The 15,853-nt window shown below is 36.0% G+C and overlaps 1 pseudogene; it reads left to right on the top strand.

Moving 5' to 3' along the window:
- Positions 1–3,418: 3,418 nt before the first annotated feature.
- Positions 3,419–3,577, top strand: LOC121040578 (uncharacterized; annotated as a pseudogene).
- Positions 3,578–15,853: the final 12,276 nt, after the last annotated feature.

The following is a 15,853-nucleotide window of genomic DNA, read 5'->3' as shown; positions in this document are numbered from 1 at the left end:
GAAAATATGCACTTTTTTTTCCTGTAAGATAGACTTAATATTGGTGTCTAATTCATTGAGATGTGGTTTTTCTATGGAAAGTTGTATGGGATTAAGTCTGCTCATGAAGTAGAGAGAAGCACATCTATAAAAATGGATTATTAATGCTCATCTCTTCTATGTTATCTGTTTCATAACTCCTGACAGGTTAACAAAATAGGTATAGGAAATTAAAATGGTACAGCAAGGAATTAAAGGAAGCTTGAGTTCTGAGTTCAAACAAATAGGTTATTATTATGATATTAGGCATGGGGGAGTTTAAGAATGCATTGCTAAAAGGTTTTCATTGTCTTTCAGCACTGTTATTTTTAAAGAATATAAAATGTAGTAACAGAAATACCATAGTCAGAATAAGGTAGCTATGATAGCTTAAACTGTATGTTGAAATCAACTAGCAATCCCTAACCCACAGCATTTTACTCATTTCATTGTGTAAAAGAGCTTCAAATGGCCAGGGAGTCTTATAATGCCTTTACTTTATGAAATGGAAACATGAAAAAGTTCTTGTTTCAGTCATAATGTCTGAAGATTATTGTATGTCAAAGGAAAATTCACATCTGAACACCATGTGTTTAACATCTGCAGAAGGAGGAAAGAATGAAAGATTCGACCAATTTATTACAAAGTTCTAGATACAATTAACCTACCCATTTGTAGAAGCATGGAAACTTAGGATACAAAAAGGGAAATCACTTAAAACATTTTTTTAACATTTATTTATTATTGAGAGACAGAGCATGAGCATGGGAGGGGCAGAGAGAGGAGGAGACACAATTTGAAGCAGGCTTCAGGCTCTGAGCTGTTAGTACATAGCCCAACGTGGGGCTTGAACCCACCAACTGCAAGACCATGACCTGAGCTGAAGTTGGACGGCCAACCGTCTGAGTCACCCAGGTGCCTGGGAAATCACTTTTACAAATACAGTTGACTCTTGGACAGCATGGGTTTGAAATGCATGGGTCCAATTATACATGTATAATTTCATACAAAATATTGGAAATATTTTGGAGATTTGTGATCATTTGAAAAAACTCACAGATGAACCACATAGCTTCGACATGTCAAAAAAATAAAGAGAAAGGTATGGCATGAATGCATAAATATATGTAGATACTAGTCTGTTTTATCATTTACTTTCATAAAATGCATATGAATCTATTATAAAAAGTTAATCAAAGCTTATGCACTAAAAACACTTACACACCATATATGACACCATTCACAGTTGAGAAAAGTGTAAAGAAATGTGAAGATACCATATGATAACTGCATAAATTCAACTGTAGTACCTACAGTGCTACTACAATAATTTACTAGACACCTGCCGATGCTATTGTCATAAGCCCAGGTGGTCCAAGTGTCTGCTTAGGATGCCATGTGATACTAATCATCCTCACCTAAGCAGTTTGTCTCAAGTAAATTGCATATTGCAGTAAAAAGTGATCTCTCACAATTCTCATGTATTTTTCACCACGTTTAGTGTAATACTGTAAACACTGAATAACACCAGGGGACACATACGAAGTGCCACTAGTGATGCTAGAAGTTCTCCCAAGAGACAGAGAAAAGCAACGGTACAAGAAAATGTTGGATTGCTTGATATGTAGCCATAAATTGAAATCTGTAACTGTGGTTGCCCACCATTTCAAAATAAATGAATCCAGTGTAAGGACCATTATAAAAAAAAAAAGAAAGAAAAGAAAAAAGAAAATTCATGAAGCCATCACTGCAGTTTTGCCAACAGACATGAAAACCTTGTACTTTTTGTGAAATATTTTTTATCTCATACTGAAAATGCAGCTTTTATGTGGGTGCAGGGTTACTATAAGAAAGGAATACTTACACACTCTAATACGATTTGAGAAAAAGCAAAGTCATTATATGTCAATTTGAAGCAAAACGAAGGTGAAGGAACTAAACCTGAAGAATTTAATGCCAGCAAAGGATGGTTTGATACTTTTAGAAAGAGGTTTGGCTTTAAAAATGTTAAGCTAACCGAAGAAGCAGCTTCTGCCAATGAAGAGGCAGCAGATGAGTCCTAGATGCCATTAAGAAAGTCATTTAGGGAAAAAAGTATCTGACAGAACAGACTTTTCATGCAGACAAAACTGCCCTATTCTGGGGCAAAAATGTCACAAAGGATATTTACTAGTAAGAAAAAGAAGTGAGCACCAGGATTGAGGCAGGGAAGAAAAGGCTAACTCTACTATTTTGTGCAAATGCAATTGGGTGTTGATCTGGACTGCCTTTGTCTACAAAGGTGCTAACCCCTGAGCCTTGAAGGGGAAAGATAAACATTAGATGCCAGTCTTTTCGTTATACAACAAGAAGTCCTGGAGAATAAGAACCTTTTTTCTGGATTGGTTCCACTGATGCTTTGTCCCTGAAGTCAAGAAGTGCCTTGCCAGTAAAAGACTGCCTTTTCAAGTTCTTTTGATATTGGACAATGCCCCTGGCCACCCAGAACTCCATGAGTTCAGTACCAAAGGTGTTAAAGTGGTCTACTGGCCCCAGACACATCTCTAATTCAGCCGTTAGATCAAGGAGTCATAGGGACTTTTAAGGCTTATTGCACATGGTACTCTGTGGAAAGGATTGTCAATGCTAAGAAAGAGATCCCCAATAGAGAGAACATCATGAAAGTCTGGAAGGACTACACCATTGAAGATGCGATCATTGCAGTTGAAAAAAAAGCTGTGAAAACCATCAAGCTCCAAACAATAAATTCCTGCTGGAGAAAACTGTGACCAGATGCTGTGCATGACTTCACAGGATTTACGACAGAGCCAATCAAAGAAATCATGAAAGAGATTGTGAATATGGTAAAAGAAGTGGGATGTGAAGGGTTTCAAGATACAGATCTTGTAGAAATTCAAGAGCTAATAGACACCCTACCAGAGGAATTAACAGAAGATATCCTGATGGAGATGAGTTCTTCTGAACCACAGCCAGACTATGAGGAGGAACACATACAAGAAGCAGTGCCAGAAAACAAATTGCCATTAGACAAACTGACAGAAAGTTTCTGAGTATTCAAGACTGCTTTTGACTTCTTTTATGACATGGACCCTTCTATGATATGGACACTAAAATCAAAGCAAATGGTGGAAGAAGGATTCGTATTGTATAGAAACATTTTTAGAGAAATAAAAAAATAAAATGTCTGACATTTATATACTTCTCTAAAATTACATTGAACGTGTCTGCCTCTCTTTCCTGCCTTCCACCGCCTCCACTCCTCCACCTCTTCCACCCCTAAGATAGCAAGCAGGATCAATCCCTCTTCTTCCTCCTTCTCAGTGTACTCCACAGGAAAACAATGAGGATGACGACCTTTATGATGATCCACTTCCTTTTAATGAATAGTAAGTAAATCACTATCCCTTCTCGGCCTTTTGACTAAGATCAAGGGTAGTATCTGTTCTTATCAGTAAATAAATCACCATGCCATACAGTTAATAAACTTAAGTATTGTGTGTGTTTGTGTCTTCATATGAAAATCTAATGACTGTTCGTCAAGGGCTGTATTAGACATTTTTGGGTGATTATTGTCATAATTGCCTCAGTCTTCATCCTGTAGAACTTTGCGCAAGACTTGTATGGAAGTGGATAGTCTATCCTTGCACACGTATAAAGTGAGTGATATTTAATGTAAAATTAAGAATGTGTTAGTGTTCTTACTGTTCTATAACTTTGCTTTCAAAGAATTACATTACCATACAGTATGAATGACTCATAATTGGAGAAACTGCATATCACCCTATCAACACAGGTAAGCGGTTTTTCTTGAAAAATGTAACAATTTTTCTAATACTGTATTATAAAAATGATTGCAATACCAAATATCATAAAAATTTTATAATGGTTCATTCATTACTGTATAGGATAGACTACAATAAAGCAATCACATTGCTGTTTCTTCATTATCAATGCATGAATCATTATACCTATAAACAAATATGAATTTTTTACATCGTCTTTTCATTTTTGATGTCTAGTGTTAGCAATATATTTAACATCTACAGTATTTTTTTGTGTCTAATTGAATTGTGTCAATATTGAAATAGGTGCTGACAGACAATTCATCTTATAAAGAGGTGACATAAACTAAATGCATCGATAAATACCGTAAATGTATTTTCTTTTCCTTATGATTTTCTTAATAACTTTTTTCTCTAGCTTACTATATCGTAAGAATCCAATATATATAATACATATAACATATAAAACATGCGTTAATCAAATTTATATTATTGGTAGGGCTTCCAGTAAAACAGTAGTTTGGTAGTAGTTAAGTTTTTGGGGAATCAAAGTCATGTGGATTTTTAGGGGGGTGACACCCTGATCCTTGCATTGTTCAAAGATCAAATGTATATTTTCTGGTTAGTAGTATCAAAGAAAAAATATACACACATTATATATACATATGTATTTTTTCTATTATATTATAAGAATATATATTTTTCTAATATATATTATATATTTTTCTAATATTTTCTATATTATATATATTATATATTTATGTTTTTCTAATAATTTCTAATATTTCTTTATTATATACATTATATATATTTTTCTAATATTTTCTATATTATATATATTATATATTTATAATATATAAATAATATATATTTTCTATTATTTAGTGCCAAATTAAGTGATAAACTATGGTAGAGAGCACGAGTTAACTGCTTCAAGTCAGGACAATGAAAGTAAACTGTTGTCCTTGAAAAACTAAACTGTTTCTAATCCCTCATAGTTAGGGAAATTTTGTTACATAAATAAATGCCAGAAGCTGTGCTGATCTGCTCCAGTAAAGAGATTATATTGTACACAGTAACTGAACCTTGTTAAGTTTTCAGAGGTTCACCTTCATTTGCCATGATCCATTGGGTTTATGAAGGCCTTGATGAATTGATTGAGATATGAGGTACCACCACTGTATCCTTCAGTTCTTTGATGATGGTGGATATCTCTGTGATTCTTTATGAGATCTGGCATTTCTTCTGATTTTTTTACTTTGATTACTTCTGATTATTTATCCTAGCTAGGATGCAAATTTTAGGAACTTCCTTCCATAATATCTCTTGCCCCAACTAATGTGACCTGCTGCATATATGTGCATCAATTATACATTTAGAACCTGAGGAAATTACCAAAGAGTAGGCTCAAGGACTTATTGCACCCACTATCAGATGATCCTGAGCTATAATTGCATTGATTACCTGGCTTCCATAAGCTCTCATTCAAACTAGAGGACTGTGATAGTATTTTACATCTCCACAGAAAGTATGGGTATTACTTGTTCCCTAGTAGTCCTTTTCCTGGCATATGACTTCAGGTTTCTTTAGAGCAAGAAAGAAGGTATATTTACTATATATACCTGTGGCAACATTGTAGGGTCAATCTTCAGAGGGATCTGTCCTCCCTTTATTTATTTATTTATTTATTTATTTATTTATTTATTTATTTAAATATGAAATTTTTTGTCAAATTGGTTTCCATACAACACCCAGTGCTCATCCCAACAGGTGCCCTCCGCAATCCCCATCACCCACTCTCCCCTCCCTCCCACACCCCATCAACTCTCAGTTTGTTCTCAGCTTTTTAAGAGTCTCTTATGGTTTGGTTCCCTTCCTCTCTAACTTTCTTTTTTTTTTTCTCCTTCCCTCCCCCATGGTCTTCTGTTAAGTTTCTCAGGATCCACATAAGAGTGAAAACATATGGTATCTGTCTTTCTCTGTATGACTTATTTCACTTAGTATAACACTTAGTATAACACTCTCCAGTTCCCTCCATGTTGCTACAAAAGGCCATATTTCATTCTTTCTCATTGCCACGTAGTATTCCATTGTGTTTGTAAACCATAATTTGTTTATCCATTCATCAGTTGATGGACATTTAGGCTCTTTCCATAATTTGGTTATTGTTGAAAGTGCTGCTATAAACATTGGGGTACAAGTGCCCCTATGCATCAGTACTCCTGTATCCCTTGGGTAAATTCCTAGCAGTGCTATTGCTGGGTCATAGGGTACACCTATTTTTAATTCTCTGAGGAACCCCCACACTGTTTTCCAGAGTGGCTGCACCAGTTTGCATTCCCACCAATAGTGCAAGAGGGTTCCCGTTTCTCCACATCCTCACCAGCATCTATTATCTCCTGATTTGTTCATTTTGGCCACTCTGACTGATGTGAGGTGGTATTTCAGTGTGGTTTGGATTTGTATTTCCCTGATGAGGAGCGATGTTGAGCATCTTTTCATGTGCCTATTGGCCATCTGGAAGTCTTCTTTGGAGAAGTGTCTATTCATGTCTTCTGCCCATTTCTTCACTGGATTATTTGTTTTTGGGGTGTGGAGTTTGGTGAGTTCTTTATAGATTTTGGATACTAGCAATTTGTCTGATAGTGTCATTTGCAAATATATTTTCCCATTCTGTTGGTTACCTTTTAGTTTTGTTGATTGTTTCCTTTGCAGTGCAGAATCTTTTTATCTTGGTGACGTCCCAATAATTCATTTTTGCTTTTAATTCCCTTGCCTTTGGGGATGTGTCAAGTAGGAAATTGTTGCGGCTGAGGTCAGAGAGGGTTTTTTCTGCTTTCTCCTCTAAGGTTTTGATGGTTTCCTGTCTCACATTCAGGTCCTTTACCCATTTTGAGTTTGTTTTTGTGAATGGTGTAAGAAAATGGTCTAGTTCCATTCTTCTGCATGTTGCTGTCCAGTTATCCCAGAACCGTTTGTTAAAGAGACTGTCTTTTTTCCATTGGATATTCTTTCCTGCTTTGTCAAAGATTAGTTGGCCATACTTTTGTGGGTCTAGTTCTGGGGTTTCTATTCTATTCCATTTGTCTATGTGTCTGTTTTTGTGCCAATACCATGCTGTCTTGATGATTACAACTTTGTAGTAGAGGCTAACGTCTGGGATTGTGATGCCTCTGGCTTTGGTCTTTTTCTTCAATATTACTTTGGCTAATCGGGGTCTTTTGTGGTTCCATACAAATTTTAAGATTGCTTGTTCTAGCTTTGAATGCTGGTGCAATTTTGATTGGTACTGCACTGAATGTGTAGATAGCTCTGGGTAGTATTGGCATTTTAATAATATTTATTCTTCCAATCCATGAGCATGGAATGTTTTTCCATTTCTTTATATCTTCTTCAATTTCCTTCATGAGCTTTCTATAGTTTTCAGTATTCAGATCTTTTACATCTTTGGTTAGGTTTATTCCTAGGTATTGTATGCTTCTTGGTGCAACTGTGAATGGGATCAGTTTCTTTATTTGTCTTCCTGTTGCTTCATTATTAGTGTATAAGAATGCAACTGATTTCTGCTTTTTTTTGTTGTTTTGTTTCAAAATTAAAAATGTTTGTATTCAAAGGACACCATCATCCTAGAGAATGTGAGAAAATATTTGCAAATGATAGGTCTGATAAGGTACATGGATCTAGAATACACAAAGACACTTTCAACTTAGCAATAGAAAGACAACCCAAATGAAAAACAGGTAAAAGGATTAAAATCCACTTCTTTAAAGAAGATATACAGATGGCCAATAAGCACATAGAGAGGATATTAGAGAAATGCAAATCAAAATGCCAATGAGCTGCCACTTCATACCCACTTAGGATAGAAATAAAAGAATAGATAATAGCTAGTGTTGGCAAGGGCATGGAGAAGTTGGAACCTTCGTACGCTGCTTGCGGGAGTAAAAAATGATACAACCAATTCGGAAAACAATTTAGCAATTCAATCTGGAGTTAACACAGGACCCAGCAATCTACTTGTAAGCATATATCCAAAGGAAAAGACATAGGTTCACATAAGTTCTTATATACAAACATTCATAGTAACATTAATCATAATAGCCAGAAAGTAGAAGTAACCCAAATATCCTTCAACTGATGGATGGACAAAACATAGTGCATCCATACAAGTTGGAGTCTCATTTGACAATAAGAGAATGAAGTACTTCTGTAGGTTGCAATATGGATGAGCTTTGAAAACATGAAGTAAAATAAGCCAGTCACAAAAGATCACATATCCTATAATTCCATTTACATAAAATTTACAGACTAGGCAACCCTAGAGAGAACATAGATTCATTGTTACCTCGGGGATGCTCACATGACACTGATTTTGTATCCTGCGACTTTGCTGAATTCATGTATCAGTTCTAGCAGACTTTTGGTGCAGTCTGTTGGGTTTTCCATGTATAATATCATGTCATCTGCAAAAAGTGAAAGCTTGGCTTCATCTTTGCCAATTTTGATGCCTTTGATTTCCTTTTGTTGTCTGATTGCTGATGCAAGAACTTCCAACATTATGTTAAACAACAGCAGTGAGAGTGGACATCCCTGTCGTGTTCCTGATCTCAGGGGGAAAGCTCTTAGTTTTTCCCCACTGAGGATGATATTAGCTGTGGGCTTTACATAAATGGCTTCTATGATGTGTAAGTATGTTCCTTCTCTCCCGACTTTCTCGAGGGTTTTTATTAAGAAAGAATGCTGAATTTTGTCAAATGCTTTTTCTGCATCAATTGACAGGGCCATATGGTTCTTATCTTTTCTTTTATTAATGTCATGTATCACATTGATTTGCGAATATTGAAGCAGCCCTGCAGCCCAGGAATGAATCCCACTTGATCATGGTGAATAGTTCCTTTTATATGCTGTTGAATTCGATTTGATAGTATCTTGTTGAGAATTTTTGCATCCATATTCATCAGGGATATTGGCCTGTAGTTCTCTTTTTTTGCTGGGTCTCTGGTTTAGGAATCAAAATAATGCTGGCTTCGTAGAATTAGTCTGGAAGTTTTCCTTCCCTTTCTATTTTTTGGAACAGCTTGAGAAAGATAGGTATTATCTCTACTTTAAATGTCTGGTAGAATTCCCTAGGGAAGCCATCTGGTCCTGGACTCTTATTTGTTGGGAGATTTTTGATAACTGATTCAATTTCTTCACTGGTTATGGGTCTGTTCAAGTTTTCTATTTCCTCCTGATTGAGTTTTGGAAGTGTGTGGGTGTTTAGGAATTTGTCCATTTCTTCCAGGTTGCCCAGTTTGTTGGCATATAATTTTTTATAGTATTCCCTGATAATTGCTTGTATTTCTGAGGGATTGGTTGTAATAATCCCATTTTCATTCATTATTTTATCTATTCAGGTCATCTCCCTTTTCTTTTTGAGAAGCCTGGCTAGAGGTTTATCAATTTTGCTTATTTTTTCAAAAAACCAACTCTTGGTTTCATTGATCTGCTCTACAGTTTTTTTAGATTCTATATTGTTTATTTCTGCTCTGATCTTTATTATTTCTCTTCTTCTGCTGGGTTTGGGGTGTCTTTGCTGTTGTGTTTCTATTTCCTTTAGGTGTGCTATTAGATTTTGTATTTGGGGTTTTTCTTGTTTCTTGAGATAGGCCTGGATTGCAATGTATTTTCCTCTCAGGACTGCCTTCGCTGCATCCCAAAGCATTTGGATTGTTGTATTTTCATTTTCATTCGTTTCCATATATTTTTTAATTTCTTCTCTAATTGCCTGGTTGGCCCATTCATTCTTTAGTAGGGTGTTCTTTAACCTCCATGCTTTTGGAGGTTTTCCAGACTTTTTTCTGTGGTTGATTTCAAGCTTCATAGCATTGTGGTCTGAAAGTATGCATGGTATGATCTCAATTCTTGTAAACTTATGAAGGGCTGTTTTGTGACCCAGTATGTGATCTGTCTTGGAGAATGTTCCATGTGCACTTGAGAAGAAAGTATATTCTGTTGCTTTGGGATGCAGAGTTCTAAATATATTTGTCAAGTCCATCTGATCCAATGTATCATCAGGGCCCTTGTTTCTTTATTGATCCTGTGTCTAGATGATCTATCCATTGTTGTAAGTGGAGTATTAAAGTCCCTTGCAATTACCACATTCTTATCAATAAGGTTGCTTATGTTTGTGAGTAATTGTTTTATATATTTTGGGGCTCCCATATTCGGCACATAGATATTTATAATTGTTACCTCTTCCTGATGGATAGACACTGTAATTATTATATAATGCCCTTCTTCATCTCTTGTTACAGCCATTAATTTCAAGTCTAGTTTGTCTGATATAAATATGGCTACTCCAGCTTTCTTTTGACTTCGAGTAGCATGATAGATAGTTCTCCATCCCCTCACTTTCAATCTGAAGGTGTCCTCAGTCTAAAATGAGTCTCTTGTAGACAGCAAATAGATGGGTCTTGTTTTTAATCCATTCTGATACCCTATGTCCTTTGGTTAGAGCATTTAGTCCATTTACATTCAGTGTTATACTTGAAAGATATGGGTTTAGAGTCATTGTGATGTCTGTAGGTTTCATGCTTGTACTGATGTCTCTAGTACTTTGTGGTCCTTGCAACATTTCACTCACAGAATCTCCCTTAGGATCTCTTGTAGGGCTGGTTTAGTGGTGATGAATTCTTTCAGTTTTTGTTTGTTTGGGAAAACCTTTGTCTCTTCTTCTATTCTAAATGACAGACTTGCTGGATAAAGGTTCTCGGCTGCATATTTTTTCTGTTCATTGAATTGAAGATTTTCTGCCATTCCTTTCTGGCCTGCCAAGTTTCAGTAGATAGGTCTGCCACTTGTCTTATGGGTCTCCCTTTGTAAATTAGAGCCCGATTATCCCTAGCTGTTTTCAGAATTTTCTCTTTATCCTTGTATTTTGCCAGTTTCACTATGATATGTCATGCAGAAGATCAATTCAAATACGTCTGAAGGGAGTTCTCTGTACCTCTTGGATTTCAATGCTTTTTCCCTTCCCCAGATCAGGGAAGTTCTCAGCTATGATTTGTTGAAGTACACTTTATGCCCCTTTCTCTCTCTTCTTCTTCTTCTGGAATCCCTATGATACGGATATTGTTCCGTTTGATTGCATCACTTAGTTCTCTAATTCTCCCTTCATACTCCTGGATTTTTTCTCTCTCTTTTTCTCAGCTTCTTCTTTTTCCATAATTTTATCTTCTAATTCATCTATTCTCTCCTCTGCCTTTTTAATCCATGCTATGGCTGCCTCCATTTTATTTTCACCTCATTTATAGCATTTTTTAATTCATCATGACTCTTTTTTAGTCCCTTGAGCTCTGTAACAATAGATTCTCTGCTTTCCTCTATGCTTTTTTCAAGCCCAGTGATTAATTTTATGACTATTATCCTAAATTCTTGTTCTGTTATATTGTTTAAATCGTTTTTGATCAATTCGTTAGCTAATGAATTCATTAGCTGAGAATTTGACAGCTGACGAATTTCTTTAGTGGAGATTTCTTCTGTTTTGTCATTTTGGGTAGTCCCTGTGGTGGCTCCCAACTGCAGGGCACTTCCCCTGTGCAGTCTGGAGAAACTTGTGTTGGTGGGCAGGGCCACAGTCAGACCTGATGTCTGCCCCCAGCCCACCGCTGGGTGTACAGACTGGTGTGTACCTTATCTTCCCCTTTTCCAGGGGAAGGACTCACTGTGGAGTGGTGTGGCCTCTGTCTGGGCTACTTGCACACTGCCAGGCTTGTGGTGCTTCTTTGATGGGATCTGGTGTATTAGCTGGGGTGGATCTGCAAGTTTCACAGGGGCGGGAGGGGCAGCCTTAGCTTGCTCTGCCCTCGGTGGTCCCCTGTAGGAGGGGCCCTGCAGCACCGGGAGGGAGGCAGACCAGTTGGAGGGATAGATCCATAGAAGCACAGTGTTGGGTGTTTGAGTGGTGCAAGCAAGTTTGGTGACGGGAACTGGTTCCCTTAGGGATTTCGGCTAGGGGAATGGGAGAGGGATATGGCACTTGCCAGCACCTTTGTTCCCCACCTAGCTGAGCTCTGTCTTCCAGGGCTCAGCAACTCTCCCTCCTGGTGTCCCCTCGCCCTCCCTGCTCTCTGAGACAGAGCTGTTGACTTTTAACATTCCAGATATTAACAGGCTTTTGCCTTTCTGGAGTTCAGTTCAAAGGTAGACAGTCATCACTTTGCTTCTCAAGAATTTCAGCATCCCTTAGCAATAAAACATTGATCTCTGAGGTTAACTCAGGATGGACAATTGACAAGAGCCCAGAAGTAGATACATATTGGGGAATTTGGTATAAAAGAGAAATAGATACATATTGGAGAATATGGTATAAATCAGTAGAGAGTCAGTGGGGAAAGTATTTAATAAATGCGACTGTAAAGATGGGTTTGCCTTATGGGAAAAATAATTATATCCTTAGATTATAACTCTACCTCATATTATACAAAAATAAATTCTAGGTGGATATTTCTTGAATGTGAAGAGCAAAACTAAAAATATTTTATTAAAAAATACAGGACAATAACTTCCATGATTTTTAAGGTAGAAAAAGACTTCTTAAACAAAAACACAAGAATACAAGAACAAAGGGCATCAACTGTAAGTGAAATATTGATAAATTTGACAACTTAACATATAAAACTATAATCCAAAAGACAATGGACAGATTTGGAGAAGGTATTTGCAGTATTTTAGCACAAGATTCATATCCAAAATATTCAAAGGCCATCTACCAATAGGTAAGAAAAAGCTAGTATGATATAAGTAATATGAATAATCAATTCATAGAAGAGGTTATTCAAATGACAAGTAATAATGAAAAGCAAAGCCACAACGAATTGCTATTTTACACCATCACACTTCCACAACTCTAAATATCTTGCAATCCCAAGTGTTGGAGAGTATGTGAAGTAACAACAGTTTTATACACTGCTATTGGTAAAATATTTAGTAAAGCTGAATATGTTCATATCCTACAATGTAGCAATTCCATTTTTAGGATGATTATAATTGGAATCACACAGAAAATGTTTTCTTCCGCAGCTTGTCATTATACTTAAAAGTCCTATAGATACATGCTTTTAGCTTAAGTTACTGTTTAAAAAAGGTCATGATTGAAATGCAGATAGCTTTCATTGGATGAAATTAACCAGTAGCATGGGTTATATTAAAGATCAGCTTTTCTCTCCTAGAGAAGAATACTAGGAAGGACACATTGGAAGGACAAATAGAAATGTCTTAAAAGTGAAAGTTACTATTGAGAGGGCCTTCAAGAAAATGGCAATAGGTGCATTATCATCGTTTCTTCCTTGTCCAATTTTGATTTAACTGCATATTCTCAGTTAAATGTCTATTGAGGCCTATAGTCTTCTGGGTTTGGTGAAGACTGGTTTTGTGGGAACGTTAGTAGAGAATACCAATGAAGGGATTCCCTCCCTCCGGGCCCCCCCCCCCCCCCCAGTGAGCTCAGTGAGCACTTGGGAATCTGCATAAGGGCATTGAAATAAAGATCATAAAGTAAGCAACCCTGGGAAATAGCTTGATTTAAAATCATTGTGAATCAAGCAGGTTATAGGAAAAGAGTAATATTGGCTACATATCATGAATACGATTGGTCTCTCTGACCACCAATGGAGAAATGGCTGAGCCCTGAGCTTGAGAGAATGAGGAAAAGGGAGGCTTCTTTCAGGTTTCTCAGCCAGGTTCTAGAGGCCAAGATAAGAGGCATTGGTTAACTCTATCATTTTTGGGAATGCTGCCTCTTAGTGGTACTTGAAACTAGATCATGCACCCAGTGAATTAGAACTACTGGAATAGGCATGTGACAATATAAATAGAAAAATAATAAACATGCTTAAAGAAGTTAAAGTAGAGGAACACATTTGAGTTCTGACTGGCAAAACTAGAGTATGTTGTTTAATTCTCAGGGTATGCAGTGAAAATCCCAAAAGTTATGCCTTAATCTTAGAACAAATCTAGTTCCAGCAAAAAGACTACCTTAGGTTTGTCAATAAACTATAGTGAGACAGATCCAAGTGAAGAAGAAAGAAGACACAAATTACCAACATCTGGAATAAAAGAGGGAAAATTATTACAGATTCTACACACATTGAAAGAATAATAAGGAATTATTATGATGAACTTTAGTATAACCAAAATAAAAAAACTGAATTCCTTATGTCTATTAAAGAAATTTAATTTACTCTATAATTGAATTACACCCACTCCCCCCCCCAGCCCTTCAAAAAAACTCAGGTATAAAAGATTTCAGTGGTAAATTTGACCATACCCTTAAGGAAGAAAGAATATCAAAACATTCTACAAACTCTTTCAGATAACAGAGAAGAGGGAATACTTCCTAACTTATTTGAGTCCAGCATTATCTTGACACCAAAAGTAGATGACACATTATAAGAAAAAAAAAAAGCTACAGATCAATCTTCCTCATGAACATAGATGTAAAAATCCTTTAAAATATATTAACAAATAATGTCATGAATATAGAGAAGGATACTATATATCATCATCAAATGTGTTTATTCCCAGGAATAAAGTAAAATAAAAATGTTCTCAGGCAAAGAAAAGCTGAGAATATTTGTTGCCAGCACACATTAAGATATGTAAGTAAAGTCATTCAAGTTGAATAAAAATAGTCCCACATAGAAGCAAAGAAATGCAAAGCAGAATGAAGGGTACTAGAATGGTAAATGTGTAGATAGATATAAAAGAATATTGATTGTTTAAAAGAAGTACAATAGTGTATTGTGGAGTGTTTAGCACATCAGAAATATAATAACAGCAGAAAATTGTTGGAGGAGGTAACCTTTTAAATTTCTTCAATGTTCTTGAACTATTTGGGAAATTCTATAAGTATTAATTTAAGTTCAACTGTAATAAGTTAAGCATCTATATTTTAATCTCTAGAATAACCACCGAAGGAAAAAATACCAAATATTGTTTTTTATTTTTTTTTAATTTTTTTTTCAACATTTATTTATTTTTGGGACAGAGAGAGACAGAGCATGAACAGGGGAGGGGCAGAGAGAGAGGGAGACACAGAATCGGAAACAGGCTCCAGGCTCTGAGCCATCAGCCCAGAGCCCGACGCGGGGCTCGAACTCACAGACCGCGAGATTGTGACCTGGCTGAAGTCGGACGCTCAACCGACTGCACCACCCAGGCGCCCCAAAAATACCAAATATTGTAACTATAATGCTAAAGAATTAGGTAAAGCAGAATTTTTAAAAGTACTTGATTAATCTAAAATAAAGCAGGAAAGGAGAAATAAAGGAAAGAAGAACAGATAGGATAAATGGAAGACAAATAACAAAATAGGAGACTTTAACAATACCAAAAATTACATGAATTGTAAATTGTCTAATAATTCTAATGAAAAGGCAAAGATTACTAGAATGTATTTGAGAAAAATAAGACTCAACTGTATTCTATTTGCAAGAGACAAACTTTAAACATAAGAACACCAGTAGGTGGAAGGTTAAAAAATAGAAAAGTATATAACATAAAACACTAACTTACAGAAGCTGGGGCCACTATTAATATCAGACAATATAGACTTTAAGGCAAAAAGTACATTTCATGCTGAAAAGAAGAAAAACAGTGTTCTAAAATTGTTTGAAGATTGTAACATAGTTTCAAGTTGTATTAATTAAAAATTGGCAGAAATGGAAGAAAAATATACATATCCATAATTGGAGTTTCAGGTAAGAACGAAGAGAAAAAATTAATGAGGATATATCAAATTTGAACAGCATGAATAACCAATTTTTCCTAATTGGCATAAGAAAGAATACACAAATTTTCATGTAGGCATGGAACACTGAATGAAAGAGAGGGTATGCTGAGCCATGAAAAAATCTTAAGAAATATCAAAGGATTGAAAGCATACAAAGTATGTTCTCCCACCAGATTGGAAGTAAGGTAGAGATCAATAGAGATACAGAGCTAGAAAATATGCAAAAAAAAATTTGAATTTCAATGATCAAAACAGTATCTTTCAAAGTAACTCATTGAGT

This window comes from Herpailurus yagouaroundi, unplaced genomic scaffold (assembly GCF_014898765.1).
Source record: "Herpailurus yagouaroundi ecotype Mexico unplaced genomic scaffold, PumYag 28, whole genome shotgun sequence".
Taxonomy (NCBI): Eukaryota; Metazoa; Chordata; class Mammalia; order Carnivora; family Felidae; genus Herpailurus; species Herpailurus yagouaroundi.
The sequence above is the reverse complement of the archived record's forward strand: the minus strand, read 5'-3'. Positions and strand labels throughout refer to the sequence as shown.